Below are 14,192 nucleotides of genomic sequence, written 5' to 3'. Positions count from 1 at the left end.
CGCCGATTAAGTTTAGCGAGTCGCAAATTGCACAAAATTGCGACTTGCAATTTGTGACTCGTTAAACTTAATGTACAACAGTATCTCAGACACTGTTTACGATTCTCAATGGGGTCGAAAATTGCATGCCTCATGAAAATTAATGAGGCTGTTGCAATTTGCAAGCCCATTGGCAATGGCTAGCGCTCCCAGGGATGATGGCCTGCTGGGGTCAGCAGATCATCATGTCTGTTACTGCTTTTTTCAAAAAAGCAGTTTTTTTTTAAATGCTGCCTGTTTTCCTTAAAGGAAAGCGGGATGCATTTAAAAATAAAAATGAAACTTTTCAGTTTACTTTTTTAAGGGCAGGCTAACCATTATGCCACTAATACTGTGATGCCAAGATTTTGGTCAATTACGTCAGCCTGTCAATGGTGAACGTAGCTGCCCTATTGGTGCTTTATTTAAAGCCTGCATTGACGTCACAGTTTCTGTTTGAAGCAATGATAGTTTCCTGACGGCCCTGCATGTAAAACGCATTGTTATATATAAATATTAACATATATGTAAAAAACAAACACATTGCCTCAATAGTTTACATATTTTTTACTGCCCCTCTAGTAACACACGTTATGCCATGCCAATGGCTTGATTTACAAACAGGGTAAATAGAGGTCATGGCATGAATGTGTGTTTTAGATAGAAAGATCAGAAATGCAACTCTCGCAGCTGACGTCTGCAGTAATCTGAAGGGCCCAATCAGGACGAGGCAGGTTCATATTTCTAATGTCACTACATTTCGAACCTTTAAGTTGAGCATTAGTGACATATTTGACAGTGCTTAGAAACAGCTAAAGTGTGCATTTGCTATATTAAACACAAGTTATTATTACATGCACTAGGGTATGTGCACCATGCTTACCCACTGCACTTCCTTTAACCCCTTCAGCGCGGCGCGGATTACTGCGCCGTGCTGAAGGTTCGTTGCGCGGGCGGGGCCGTGACGGAGCGGTTCTGTCATGCGCACAGCGCGACCGACGCGCATGACGGAACCGCTCCGTCACACGCATCGAAGGGGTTAAAGTGCACCTTGAAGGTATGCCCATTTCTGATTGGATGCTTGTTTAAAGGGCACATTGCCATGAAGAACAGATCTTCAGGTCAACAGAGCTCAATGGGGTATGTCATTTGGTGCCCCCTACCGTTGCAAACCTCTCCCAAGTGGCTTTTCTCTTTGTTTACAAGTATCTCTTCAGTCCCAAAAGGCTTCCATAAATAACTGGCTGAAAGTTTCCATACCGGGTACTATGATATGAACACATCTCTCAAAATTTAGCTCTGGTCAACATGCCTTTACCAGTGGGCACCATTTCAACTTTAACAAATGCACAGGATCAGCTTGAACCAATGCACGGATTAAAGGTTATCACAGGCAAAAGTTCCGTTTAGAAAATGTAATTAAGCCAGCACACCTGGGGGCAGATTTACAAGCCCCTTGCGCCACTTTTGCGTCACTTTTCCCATGTTACAAGTGACGCAAAAGTGGCGCAAGGGGCTTGTAAATCTGTTAAAAGTGATGCAAAAGTGGCGCTTTTCCCATGTTAAAAGTGACGCAAAAGTGGCGCATGGGGCTTTTAAATCAGTTAAAAGTGACGCAAAAGTGGCGCATGGGGCTTGTAAATCAGTTAAAAGTGACGCAAAAGTGGCGCAAGGGGCATGTAAATCTGCCCCTGGCCTTTTACAGTGAAAAGCTTTAGTGAAATGAGAATGTAGGTGGGTTTTGCGTGAGGTTGTGTATTGAAAGAGGGCACTGACATCTGTTGGTAGTCTCAGCAAAGAGCTTCCTTGTGTACTCTTGGACACGTACAGTGCATGCAGGAAGGAAATGCGACAAAGTATCTGTTCTTTTCACAAATTAAGCTGTACATTTAATGGGACAGAAGCAACATTCGGGAAGATTGTCATATTTTAAAAAGGTCAGCAATATTGCAGCACAATCTTATTGTTCTACATTTAATCTGGCAATGCCAGAGTTTCCTTAGAGGAATTCTGTCCTGAAAAAGCGTGGTCCTTTCTCAGGTTGGCTGGTACACTTACTAACAGTAGAGCCAGTAGCTCTCAAGGGTTTAAAGGGATAGTGCGTTTAAAGGGACAGTATATATGCAGGTCACCAGGGCTGCTATTTCTTGTAACTTGACAGCCCCATCACTTCTTAGCAAAGTGGACAATTTTGATTGGGCTGTTGCAGAAACTCCAAGCATTATTAACAGTGAAATATAGAGGGGCCTCTGCAAAAAAGACTGACGTTTGAATGGGGGTGAAATCCGACCTACTCTTCTTCACTCCTGTCCAGTTGTCTGGAATTTATGGGCCTGGTTTAGAGGTTGGCAGAGAGGGTGAAGGCAAGTTTTCACAGCCTGTCACCACCAGGGAAAAACTGGCAGTAAGGGGCAGTGAAAACTGAAAAATGACCCCAGACCATTGGCAAGTGGGTCATTGCTTTCTTTTACATAGAAAAAACAAAATCTCACATGTTGGATTTTGTTTTTGAAAATTCCCAAAAAATGAGGTTTGCTGCAGGGCGCCAGATGTTGACGAAGCCGTCCATCAAACTTTTAATGTATTTACAGTAACCGCCAAGATGGAGGTGCTTGGAAATGCAAGAGATGCCTGTGGGCCAGCAGACATCTCTTTTTTTTCCAGAGTTTTATATAGCGCAAACTTGACACAAGGTATCAGAGCACTTTACATGAGCACCAGTTGCATTACACAAGGGCACATTCATTATTGTTAGGCAGGGGCAGATTAAGAGATTTGCCCAGAATCACAGGATGTTGAGCATCATTGCCGAGACTCAAACCCAGTTCCCCAGATTTGAGATCGACTGCCCTAGCCATTAGGCCACGTCCTCTCCCCGATCTCTAAATTTGGTGGATAAAGTACCATCGCCATGGTGTGAGTATAGTGCCCGCCATGGCGACAGCACTTTATCCATCTGCCAAAATCCTAAATCAGCCCCGTAGTATGGTATAAATATGGCACTTCTTCCCCACATAAAAGATGCAACATAGGCAAAACACAAAATAGGTAGCAGTGGTGGACATTGTTTATAGACACAGTACAGGTTTTGCAAATGCTGCAGCACTCAGGATTTTTACCTCTACTGAGTGGCTATAGCACAGGGCCGTATTACAGATGACTGCGCCGGCGCTAATTGTCGATGTGCACCAGAGTATGTTTGTGTCTATGTGCGTTTGCGTCTGTGCGCTAATACAATATATCTGAAACATCTTTTTACATGCACTCTTGGAGTTCATCTCTCTGCGGTCTCTCTCCTAAACCCCCTGCCCTCCATCCGCTGTTCCTGCTCCGTCATGTCTTTCTCCGCTGCTGCCATTAAAGTGGTTTTACTTTTATGTAGTAAGCCTGCCCGCAGCTGCCGGCAACCTCTCATCAGCTAAAACTCTTTACCCACATTGCCTCTAAATGCTTCTGCACAACCTTTCCTTTCTCCTTGCAAATATATTATGATTCGACAGTAAGTGCAATAAAAAGGCATGCCTCAATACTGGTCATCATCAAGACCCCTGCCTCATAAAGAGCAGCATTTTGTAAAAAATGATATGCAGTATAGTTGCGCAACTCAAAAGACAACTCACGTTTAAACAGTTTAAAGAAGCAAACAGATGCCTTATAGTGAAAATAGCTTCCATATAGTGGCAGTTTTTATGTCAGTTTCATCAGGACCTTATAGAGGGATGCTCTACAAGAGGATACAGGGGTTGGCCTTCAGATCTGGAATTCTAAGCACTATCACGTCAACAGAAGCACATATCTGACCTCCCGCTGTGGTGCAATAGTTGTATGGCTCTAGAATATCGAGGCCTAAATACAGTGTAAAAAAAGCAATGCCTCATAGGAGTTAATGGCAGAAAATCCATGATTGGATATTAACTTATATATAAGTTGTATTATAGGTAGATATATTTCGTAACATGATGAATACTTCATACACTGAGTTTGAGCGTCCACATAACATTTGTGAAAACCTGCTTTTAAAAAACAGCTGTGTCTGTCCAAGATGCACACCGGTGTTCACTCAAACATGGATGATGTGCTCTAACCACATGCTCACTATGGGCTTGACCACAAAGAGACCTCATTAGGCTGGCTATAATTTCAGAAAGGGACATCATGTTTGAGAAGAGGCGCACAGTTTCATAGACAATACTTAAATCGCATCAGGCAAATTAGTGAAAGAAATATGAGTAAGCAATTTTTATTTCTAGGACACTTGCACATGAGTACTGAAAAACAAAAGTTTGCTTGCAGAAATCCAGCAAAAATTTTGTGAACTTGAAAAAAAGAGGGCTACATATTTTTAAATTGGAAAAAACAAGTAGTTAATAAAAACGAGACGGCAATGTACTCGAGTGCTATTCCTGAAATATTCTTCAACAAAATAGTAAAAGCAATACCAATCATCCAGTTGGAAGAAGCACAGCCAATAGCTTTCATCTATGCGACATCTATTGCCTTTGTCAATGTTTTTAACCACGTTGCTATGCAACATAGCTTAATGTAAAGAGATTGCTATTACATCAATAGTGTTGACCACGTCATATTTCTTTTTTCTCCCTAAGCCATTTTGTAGAGCAGTCAGCACTTCTGTGCTACCTGTCTTAAAAAAATTGACAAAGCCAATAGATGTTGCATAGGTGAAACCTATTGGCTTTGCCAATGCTTGTTTCTTTTGGTGTTTCTCCGGGACAGCTCAGCCGATACCTTAAGAGGTGCAGTTCAGTATCACAGATCCTAGTGGTTGTTGCAGGACAGTGAGCTGATTCTAGGTAACCACAATATCCTTGAAAGAACAAGTTTAAAAAAGAAACAATATGTGAGTGACTTTCCAGGGGTGTTCTTATCACAGCGGAGCACCAACAGTCCGTGGCATGGGTATGTGGCACAGGAACCTTCAATACAGCAAGTTACAGCAAGTACAACTCACGTGCTCCCAAAAAGTTCACAGCACAGGACAGGAGGTCACATTTACAGGTAGCCCTTATCTGTGGAGCTGTAGTCAGTCATTCGGAGAAAGTACAACCAACGTGCAGGGCCAAATAGCAAAGCATTATTGGCTGATGCTGTCATGTCCTTGGTGGTAAATAAGGCAGTGCAAACAAACTTTACCACTGTATTATGAAAACAGATTTCTGGGGGTGTTAATTTGTGAAGTGACAAGAATGTCTGTGCATATTTTTTTGTGCTGGTGTTTGTTGTTTATGTGCTGTGCTTTACCACAATATTCTTGCAATATGAAATGTTTTACCGTGGCAGTTGTGTTACATCCATATCTTGTGCCTGTTATGTTTTAATCGTGTTATGTTGCTGTGTTATGTTCTGTTATTTACTTTAGTGGCATCAATACCTGCTAACGGACATGAAAGGCAAGGCTCGAGGGGGCAGATTTACAAGGACTGGCGCATCCCTGCATATCAGCAGGGATGCGCCAGGTGAGATGTGTCACGCAAGTTTACCCTTGCGCCACCACAGATGCACCGCATTTACAATGCGGCGCATCGTGGCGCAAGGATGAACAGATGCGTGATGCATCTGATGGCGTAAGGGCGGCGCATTGCTGGAGTCGTGTCGCTAGAGCGACGCAACTCCGGCAATGCTCAGGGGCTGCCCATATCTAACATGCTGCGTCACGTCTTACGCCTGCTTCAAGCAGGCGCAGGGTTTTGACGGAGCAGCGTCGGAAAAGTGACTCAGTGAAATCTTGTAGATTTCACTGCGTCACTTTTCCGAGGCTTTATCCGATGGAACGCCCACCCTGCATACATTAAACCTGACGCACGTTTAATGTGGCGCAGGGCTTTACAACGTGACGCATCTCCCTAGATGCGTCACGTTGTAAATGAGGCGCAACATGGCGCATGATTTACGCTGCTTGTAAATCTGCTTCTTGTTGTCTATGTGATGTCACTCAAAACCCATCAGAGAAAAACATCTTACCCTTCCATAATTATGCGAATTCACTGCTCTGATTACACCAAGCTGGTTTGATACTGCAGTGACAGCCCAAACCCTCCAAGGGAAGAAATCTGTAGCTGGCTTCTGTTTCCTTAAGGCAAAGTGAGTCTTCCTGGGCCCGCAGCAAAGTGAAAAAAAATGATTTTTCAGCATAAGATCTGGCACAAACAACGAAGAGTCCTGAGCATGTCATGTTTTAATATTATTATATTTTTGATCAACACGATGAGGAAGCAGTTAGAATATTTTCCATAGTCTGTTTGAACTGGTTTGATTCGTTGTGTAATTAGTTTAAGTACATGGCTATTAACTGTTTAGTATACTTGTTTTCAGTTCTCATTTCGACAAAGAAGCACTCCTAGAATAAAATCTTATAAAAAGGATGGCCTTTTAAACAGTAAAAGGCCGCTATTCATGATAATTCAAATAAAAGCACCTTATTTAATTTTCAAAAAGCTAGGCTATCCTTTCCAAGTTTTTTTTTACCTTTAACAAAAACTATAGTGTGTTCGAATAATAACCATGTATGGGGCCAATATAACATAAAATTGAAGATGGTAGCTGTCATGTTTTACACTGCAGGGTTTCAAATGGCAACACATATGTACCCAGCATCTAAGATTTTGTTGTCTCTTATATAAATTTGAAAACCCTCTGGCAAAAGGGGTTGAATTGGCCTAACAGCTAGGGCGTCGACTTCAATTCTGGGGACCCGGGATCGAGTCTCGGCAAGGACGTGCGACATCCTGTGATTCTAGGCAAATCACTTAATCTCCCAGTGCCTAACAAAATGATGAATGTGTCCTCAATGGTGCTTGTGTAAAGTGCTGTGATAATACAAACATTCGGGTCAAGTTTGCGCTTTATAAAACTCCTTCAAATAAAAAATAATTATTATTAAAAGCAGGCACCTTTGTAACAGCTACCATTCAATATTGCTCAGAAGAGCAGAGACCTGTCTGCTTGTTTCCACTCCTTCTTAAAATAGAATTAGATCCAAATAATGATGAGATTTGCGGCAAACTGAAAATGCATCTCGGTGTGTTTTCACAGTACAAATTTCAAATTTTTGTCTACTAATTAGAAAACAAACCTGTTACAAAGGTGTAAGAAAATCACTAAGGTCTAGATTATAGGAATTGTGGAGGTGTGACGTTTTGCTCGCTTCTTGTACTGTATTAAAAGTGCCATGTTCATTTTTGGTGCTAATTTGAACCTTCAGTTTCGCACGCCCCCTACTTTTATACAATCATTCTTTTAGAGCTGGGCGACCTGAAGTGTGGGGGGAGGTCGTTCCAGGCATTCGGAGCCAGGTAAGAAAGGGTGCAGCCACCAGATCTAGCTCTAGGAATATGGGAGAAGGGGTGCGAGCAGGAGGTGGGCGGAGTGGAGGTGTTTGTTTCGGTGTGAAGTTGTCTTCAGAGAGGGAGAGGATGAGCTGGGTGTTGTCTGTGTATGAGATGATGCTGAGTCCGTGGGTTAGGACGCTGTTGCGGAGTGAGGCCTTGTAGATATTGAAGAGCGTGGAGCTGAGCGAGGAGCCTGGGGGACATTGCAGATCAGGTTGGAGGCAGAGGTAGAATACGGGGCGAGGCTAACTGATTGTGTGTGTCCTGTGAGAACTAGCTGATTCAATGGAGTGTGGTGTGGGAGACTAAGAGACCGAAAGGTCGAGTAGGATGAGTGATGCTGTGCCCCCCTTGTTCCTGATTAGACAGATGTTGTCAGTGGAGGTGATGAGGACAGACTCGTAACTGTGGTGAGGTCTGAAACCAGGCTGGGAGGGGTCCAGGAAGTGGTGGTTTGTGTTGAAGTGGTCAGCCGTTGCTTGTTGATGAGTTTTTCCAAAACTTTTGCCAGGTAGAGGAGGAGGGAAATGAGCCTGTAGTTGACCAGAGTCTTCGGTCCACTGAAGGCTTTTTCAGAAGTAGTATTGGCATGTTTCCAGATGGCTGAGAAGGTGTCTGTAATGCAAGAACCATTGAGGACTGGAGTGAGGTCCTTGAAGATGGGGTTAAGTCCTTTGGTGAAGATGAAGTGATTGCAGGGGGTCAAGGGGGCATCTGAGTGGATGGAGCCCATGGAGAGTGCGGTTTTCCATGGGGGGGTGGTAGGCCAGCAGGTTATGTGATGTGTTCTTCTCACAGGACCGGAGGATGGTGCGGGTGTAGAGGTCCGGTTGAGCCGCTAAGTTGTTGTAGATGGCACTAATATTATTGCTGAAGTATTGGGAATGCTAGTTGCAGAGTTCCTGTGAGGATTGTGGATCTGGCAGTCGCGGACATGAACATTTCTTTTGAGTTGCTGGAGCTGTTTTGAATCCATTCGATGAGAGATGAGTGCTTGGTGGATCTGAGTCACTGCTGGTAGATTCAGAGGGCTGAATTGTAGGTGTTTCTGTCATTGGTGTTATTTGCGTGTCACTATCGGCATTCTAGCTGTTTGCAATGAAGGTTTGCGAGCTGCATGTTGTCTGTGTACCAGCCTGCCTGTGGTTTAGTCTGTGATTTAGAGCTGGGTCTGAACACGACTCGAGCACAGGAGGTGATCCAAGTGTTTAAACTTAGGCCTGGACCTGTGAGGTTGTCTTGGGCGTTGAGTTTCAGTCATTCAGTCTCCCTCAGGAGTCTTGTTTTAGTTGTGTCGGCGTTCTTGGTGAGTGTGGTTCCATGTTAGTTGGGGAGACCCAGTCTGAATTGTATGAAAAAGTGGACAGTCCATCTGAAGGTGATGGGCTTTCCCTCCAGGGTGGCATTGCTTGAGGTGCTGCACTTGAAAGCTAAGTGCTCAAGGTGGCTCCTGGAGTTTGCAGATGCGATGAAGTATTTGACATTTTCTTTGTAGAACATGGCGAGCCCTCTTCCTGGTTTTGCGAATTCTGTCCTGTCTTGTGATTTTTTGGGTGAAGGGGTTGGCTACTGTGATTTAAATTGAATTTATTACATTTGCATAGTTAGTTAAAACCATTGCAATACGAATTTCAGATGAGACAATAAAATCATAATGAGATAATAAGTACACATATCCAAAATTCCTGTATCATTAAAAACTTAAAACAGTTAATTTACTATCGAATTAAAAATTATTTGTTTTTCATTCGCATAGATCTCAATGTGAATTGTGCTTTCTGCCCGGCTTCATTATTCTGTCTGAATAGTGCTGTTGACCAGGAGGGGACGTTATTGAGAGTCCAGTCCAAGTGTTTATATGGCAGCTTCCCAAGTCGACCTTATTGGAGGCAGTCTCATGTCTTGGTTAAAAAAGTGCACACAGTAGTCCCGGCTACCCCTTAGCCTAGGTGGAATTTAGTTGTTCAATGGCATTTTTTTCTCGGCTGCTTCTAGGAATCTCACTAGTCTATAGTCTAATTGTGGTGTTGCTGGGTCAAAGCATGCCAAAACTGCTTGTCTCCTTGAGCGAATACTCCTTTGGTTTAGGGGGACTCTTAGCAGCTGTCTTATTTCCTGTATCAGCTCCTTACAGGAGCATAACAAATGGATAATGTCGCCCTGGCTGTTTTTGCACAGACTGCAAGGTGTACGAGATGGCTCTCTCTTCCATGGTGGAAGGTTCTGCGTACACGGGATCAAGCCAAGGCAACATTTTTAGTGTTTCCGGGTAGCCCAGATTTAAATATTTTTGAGGAGCTAGGACTTTGTAATTGTTCACAGTCATCCAGGCGTGCAATCTTGCAGATAAAGCTGCTTTGTCGTCCGCCAGCACCAATTTCTTCAAGGATTTCCACACTACCGCCCAGCTGCCAGCTTCTCACTGCCTTCCTTTTTTTGTTAATTGACATAGTTCTAGTTTTCTTTAAGTTGATTGTCAGCTTGTTTGCTTCAGCGTAATCCTGCATGCTGTTGAGAAGATGTTGCAAGCCAACTACTGTGTGGCTGAGCAAGATTACTCGTCAGCATAAAGGAGATTGGACAGAGTAGGGACCCCCACCCTGGGTGCGTGAGAATTGCTGGTGTTGAGTAATTGCGGTAGGTCTGCCATGAATAAATTGAATAACATGGGTGCCAGCACGCAGCCCTGTTTGAGGCCCTTCATTGTTTTTACTTTCCTTGTTAAATGCGTCCCTGTGCTAAGTTTGACCTGTACCCAGGTAACGGTATGGAGGAGCATTATCATTTTTAAAAGAGCATTTGGGATCCCCCAGCTTGCCTGCTTCGCCGGCAGTCTTGATCTGTCCACATTGTCGAAGGCGGCACTAAAACCGATAAAACAAAGGTACAGCTGCATTTTCTTCGAAATTGTAGCGTCTATGAGCAGGGATAATGTCAACATGTTCGTTGTTGTACCTGTTTTCTTACAGAAGCCTGTCTGATTTAGTGGAATTATATCGTTGGGTACTGTGATGTCTGGGTTGATATCAGCTGATCTAGGTCTCAGTGAGGAAGAGTAGGTCCGTAGATAGGTTGTGCAGTAGGTCCTCGACCTCAGTGGTGTGGTTAACAAGAAAGCGTGTGTTGAGAAGGCATGTCAGAGTTGGCTGCAAGATGTGTCCTGGGGTGATGTACTGGGTACAGTTGTGTGTGTGGTTTGAGGGGCTGTGGGATTGCAGGCTTGGCTAGTGCAGGAGAACCACCCAGCAATCGAGGTATGTTTTTTTGTTGTATAAAAAATAATTCCAGTTTAGCACGTGCACACACAGGTGGCCATCTTCAAATGGTTTTAATTCCACAACGGGATGGGGAGGGCAAGCAGGCTCTGGGTGGCTAATAGTTCATTATAAGAGCTAGGCCCTAAAAGAGGATAAGTGGGGCAGGGAGAGACATGCAAAGGGAGAGAAAATACTCCTTAATGCACCACAGTGCAGCGTAGTGACTTCAGCAGTAGTTGGGTACCACTCATCCAATCTAAACCTTATGAGACTGAAATGCCAGTTTGTACGGACAAACACGTGAATGGGAAGGAAAGCTATTGAATCAAGATCAAGGAACTGATTTAAAGCAGAAAACCATTGTCATGTCACTGGGTGGGCACAGGGGCAACTCTAAATTCATATTGGGTGCAATAGTTCTATTTTGGTGAAATTTTAAGAGGCCATGGAAAGTCATGACCTTATAAATGAAAGTTACATTTTTTTTACTTACTAAGTGGGCACAAACATTTTGAGCAGAGCACAGGGCCCTTCTTGGAATGAAATGTGTTGTTAGTGACTGCACTCCCTTCACCAATGGAGTCTAAAACCTGATAGCTCCCCATTCAGCATGTTCAACTGTACATGTTGCTTGGCAAATCTGACCTGCTTCCAGCTAAAGATCATTCAGTGATCGCAAGAACCTTTGTCCTACTTTACCATATGACATCCACTTTTTTCTCCTTCAGGCCATTCATCAGGAGTGAGTCACCCCAAAAAAGGCCAAACTGCTGTATTTTACCAACGTGTTATTTGGACCTGTGCTGTATTATAGTTGTATTTCTAGTGTATGGTGTTACCTAAAATATTGTTGATAAGACTATTTCTGCTATGTGGGCATGTGAGCATGCCACAGAGAAGGAGAAGGTGGAGACAGGGCTGGACTGGCCGTGCTGGGCATCGGACTTTTCCCCGGGTGGGTGGAAGGGTGGGGGCTGGTTTTGATACTGGGGGCTGGTTTTGCAATGGTGCTGCAATATTGGCCCCCAGTAGTAAAAGAAGCAGTGATTCAAACTTGCTACCGCCCCCTCACCCCCCTACACCCTTCCCCCTCACCTACCACCCCCCAAGTGAGAGGCGTGTAAGTAACAACCGTGAGCTGTGCAGAGATGACCAAAAGGATTTCTAGAGCCTTGAAACTGCCTAATTGTTGCATTTATCTGGCGCATCCACTGTAGGTGGTTTGAATGCGTGAGAAGTGTGGTTAAAAAGGCCACAAAAGTCAACACAAAAGGAAAGATCGGTAGTGAGTGAAGGCAGTTATGCTGAGACTAGCTTTATAGTAACATTGCATTATCAAAATCCCCACACAAGGTCCCTCTTTCATCTTTTAATACATGGGCCCTGTTGAAAGCTGTGTCCCTGTCAGGTTCCATTTTGGGGCAATATATGTGTGTGTGAACTTGTATTGAGCTGTAGGAACAGGTCTGATCCTTGTAGAGCAGGTGGTAGTTTTCCAAGGTGTCCTTGACGAAGCAATACATGTATATGCATAATTTAAATCTTATAAGTCATGGATTCAGTTCATAGAAAAGCTGTAGACTTAAAACAAGAGAACATAAACTATGCTGTCTGAGTCCAGCTTGGTGCTGCTCAAAGCAACAGGACTTTCTGTCTAAATTTCAATGGAGGCATGGTCAAGGGAACCTCAATTGATCTCACTGTGTATAGGCATCCAGATGAGCCAATAGGTAATTACCAGGTACAGCCAGCAATCATGTATTTTGAGAGAAAAAAAAAAGAGTCAATCCTGGTAACCTGAAAAATATAAACAAAACTAAATGCTACAGTACACTCACATATTATTCTGAGAATACATTATTTATATATATTTATGTGCACGCTCTCACTGCAACTGTTGTAGGAGTCTCTAGCAGGATTTAATTGAATTTCTATCTGGTGATCTGAGTTTGTTAGTTTTGAGAAAGTTAGTTAAAAAGTAGATTAAAAATACATGTATTAGATATTGCGACGTTTAGAAGACTTTTAAGAACACTAATTGCCAATCAAAGAGAAAGAAGGCAAAAGGCAGCTATGCTAAAAGTCACTTGCAGAAAGACATAAACTGTTTTGTAAATGAGGAATGCCAGAAGCAATAAAAAAAAATCACGATTTGCTGTTTAACATTCAAAACTCTGATTGCAACCCCTTTGCTCATAACATTACACGTCTACTATATACTACACTTTCCTGTTTTTGCCTCAGAGCAGAGTAAAGCCTCTCTGACATTTTGCCTCTTTTAAACACAGTTCTCTATTTGCTGCTATATCCCTGTTCCGGTAATCCAGTGTGCTGTGATTGGACAAACCATAGTCTGAAAAGTAGATTTGGTTGTGTGTGTGTGGCTGTGGACACTATGATCATTGAATGCACTTTGAAAAGTTGTATAAGTCCGGTTGTTGATATTGTCAAGTAAAAGAAATCACTTATCAATGTAATTCTCATTAGTTCAGACTAGGAACACAGCTGTCAATGTACAGCGCCTCCTGTGGGTCTTGAAGCAACCGATTCTGCAGATCAACATGCTGATTATAAGTGGCACGCCTTGTGGGAGGGATGGGTGGGGGGTAGTTCTGGGAGAGTAGAATTGACTTAAGATAAAAGGTACTAATAAGATGCACACCAAATGATTATTGATTTGTACATGACTATTAGATTGCGTGTGGGGGGGAGAGATTCTATCTGCAGCAAAGTCATTTTATTTGTATTTCATGTAGAAGCGAATTCACCAATTGAACTATATGCATTATGGCACTTCTGTATCATTGAATGTACCTGGAAAGATATGTAAAACTCAATAAAACTTCTTTAAAAAAAGATCAGTGTAATTATCATAAGGACTAGGACCCACTAGAGAACATATTTCAGTTGTGCTTGCAATTGGGTTTATTGGGTTATATTACCCATTGTGAAAGTATATAATTATCCCCATGTCTCCAATAGCCTCCACAAACGATTGTTTGGATGAAGTACAAATAAATGTGCATTTGGACCATTTTCAAGTTGTCTTTTGTGTATGCTGACACTGATAATTTTGGAATGCTCTAAGAATAAGTGTCCTGCTAAACACCAAAGCTGGGCCAATAAGTATACCAGTCCTAATGACATTTTTAGGTACAAGATTGAGTACAGATCATTAGTAAAGCTGAAGAAATTAAAATTTTTTGAAGAAGGAGTATTAGTATTAGGTGTTCGTGGACTGTTCAAGACCGTGGAAGAGAGGAAGAATGTGGTGATGGAGTATACCTACAATGACTTGCGCATGTCTGGGCTAGGGCGGTCTAGTGTGAGTGGTACTCATGGAGTAGAAGAATGTTAGATCAAAGTTTTAGGGGCGGTTAAGGGTATCCTGACCCATATGTGTTTATTTATTCCCTTATTAACTTCCTTGTTATGTGTTCATATTCATGTTATACATTTTCGTCTTCCAAGAAGAAGCATGTATTGTATACCATGAATTTATTGACCTGTTGCAGTTTTTAGTTGTGGAAGAAGGGTGATGTGGATTGGCTGCACTTGCAGTGAAGTTACA

The 14,192-nt window shown here is 42.8% G+C and overlaps 1 protein-coding gene across 2 annotated transcripts in view; it reads left to right on the top strand.

Annotated features, from left to right (window-relative positions):
* The window catches only part of LOC146812445 (opsin-5-like), a 665,928-nt gene that overhangs the window by 277,331 nt on the left and 374,405 nt on the right, over window positions 1-14,192 (top strand). The gene's annotated exons all lie outside the window — the stretch shown is intronic.

The sequence above is a fragment of the Triturus cristatus genome, chromosome 7 (assembly GCF_964204655.1).
Source record: "Triturus cristatus chromosome 7, aTriCri1.1, whole genome shotgun sequence".
Lineage (NCBI taxonomy): Eukaryota > Metazoa > Chordata > Amphibia > Caudata > Salamandridae > Triturus > Triturus cristatus.
This window is presented reverse-complemented; position numbering and strand designations above follow the sequence as displayed.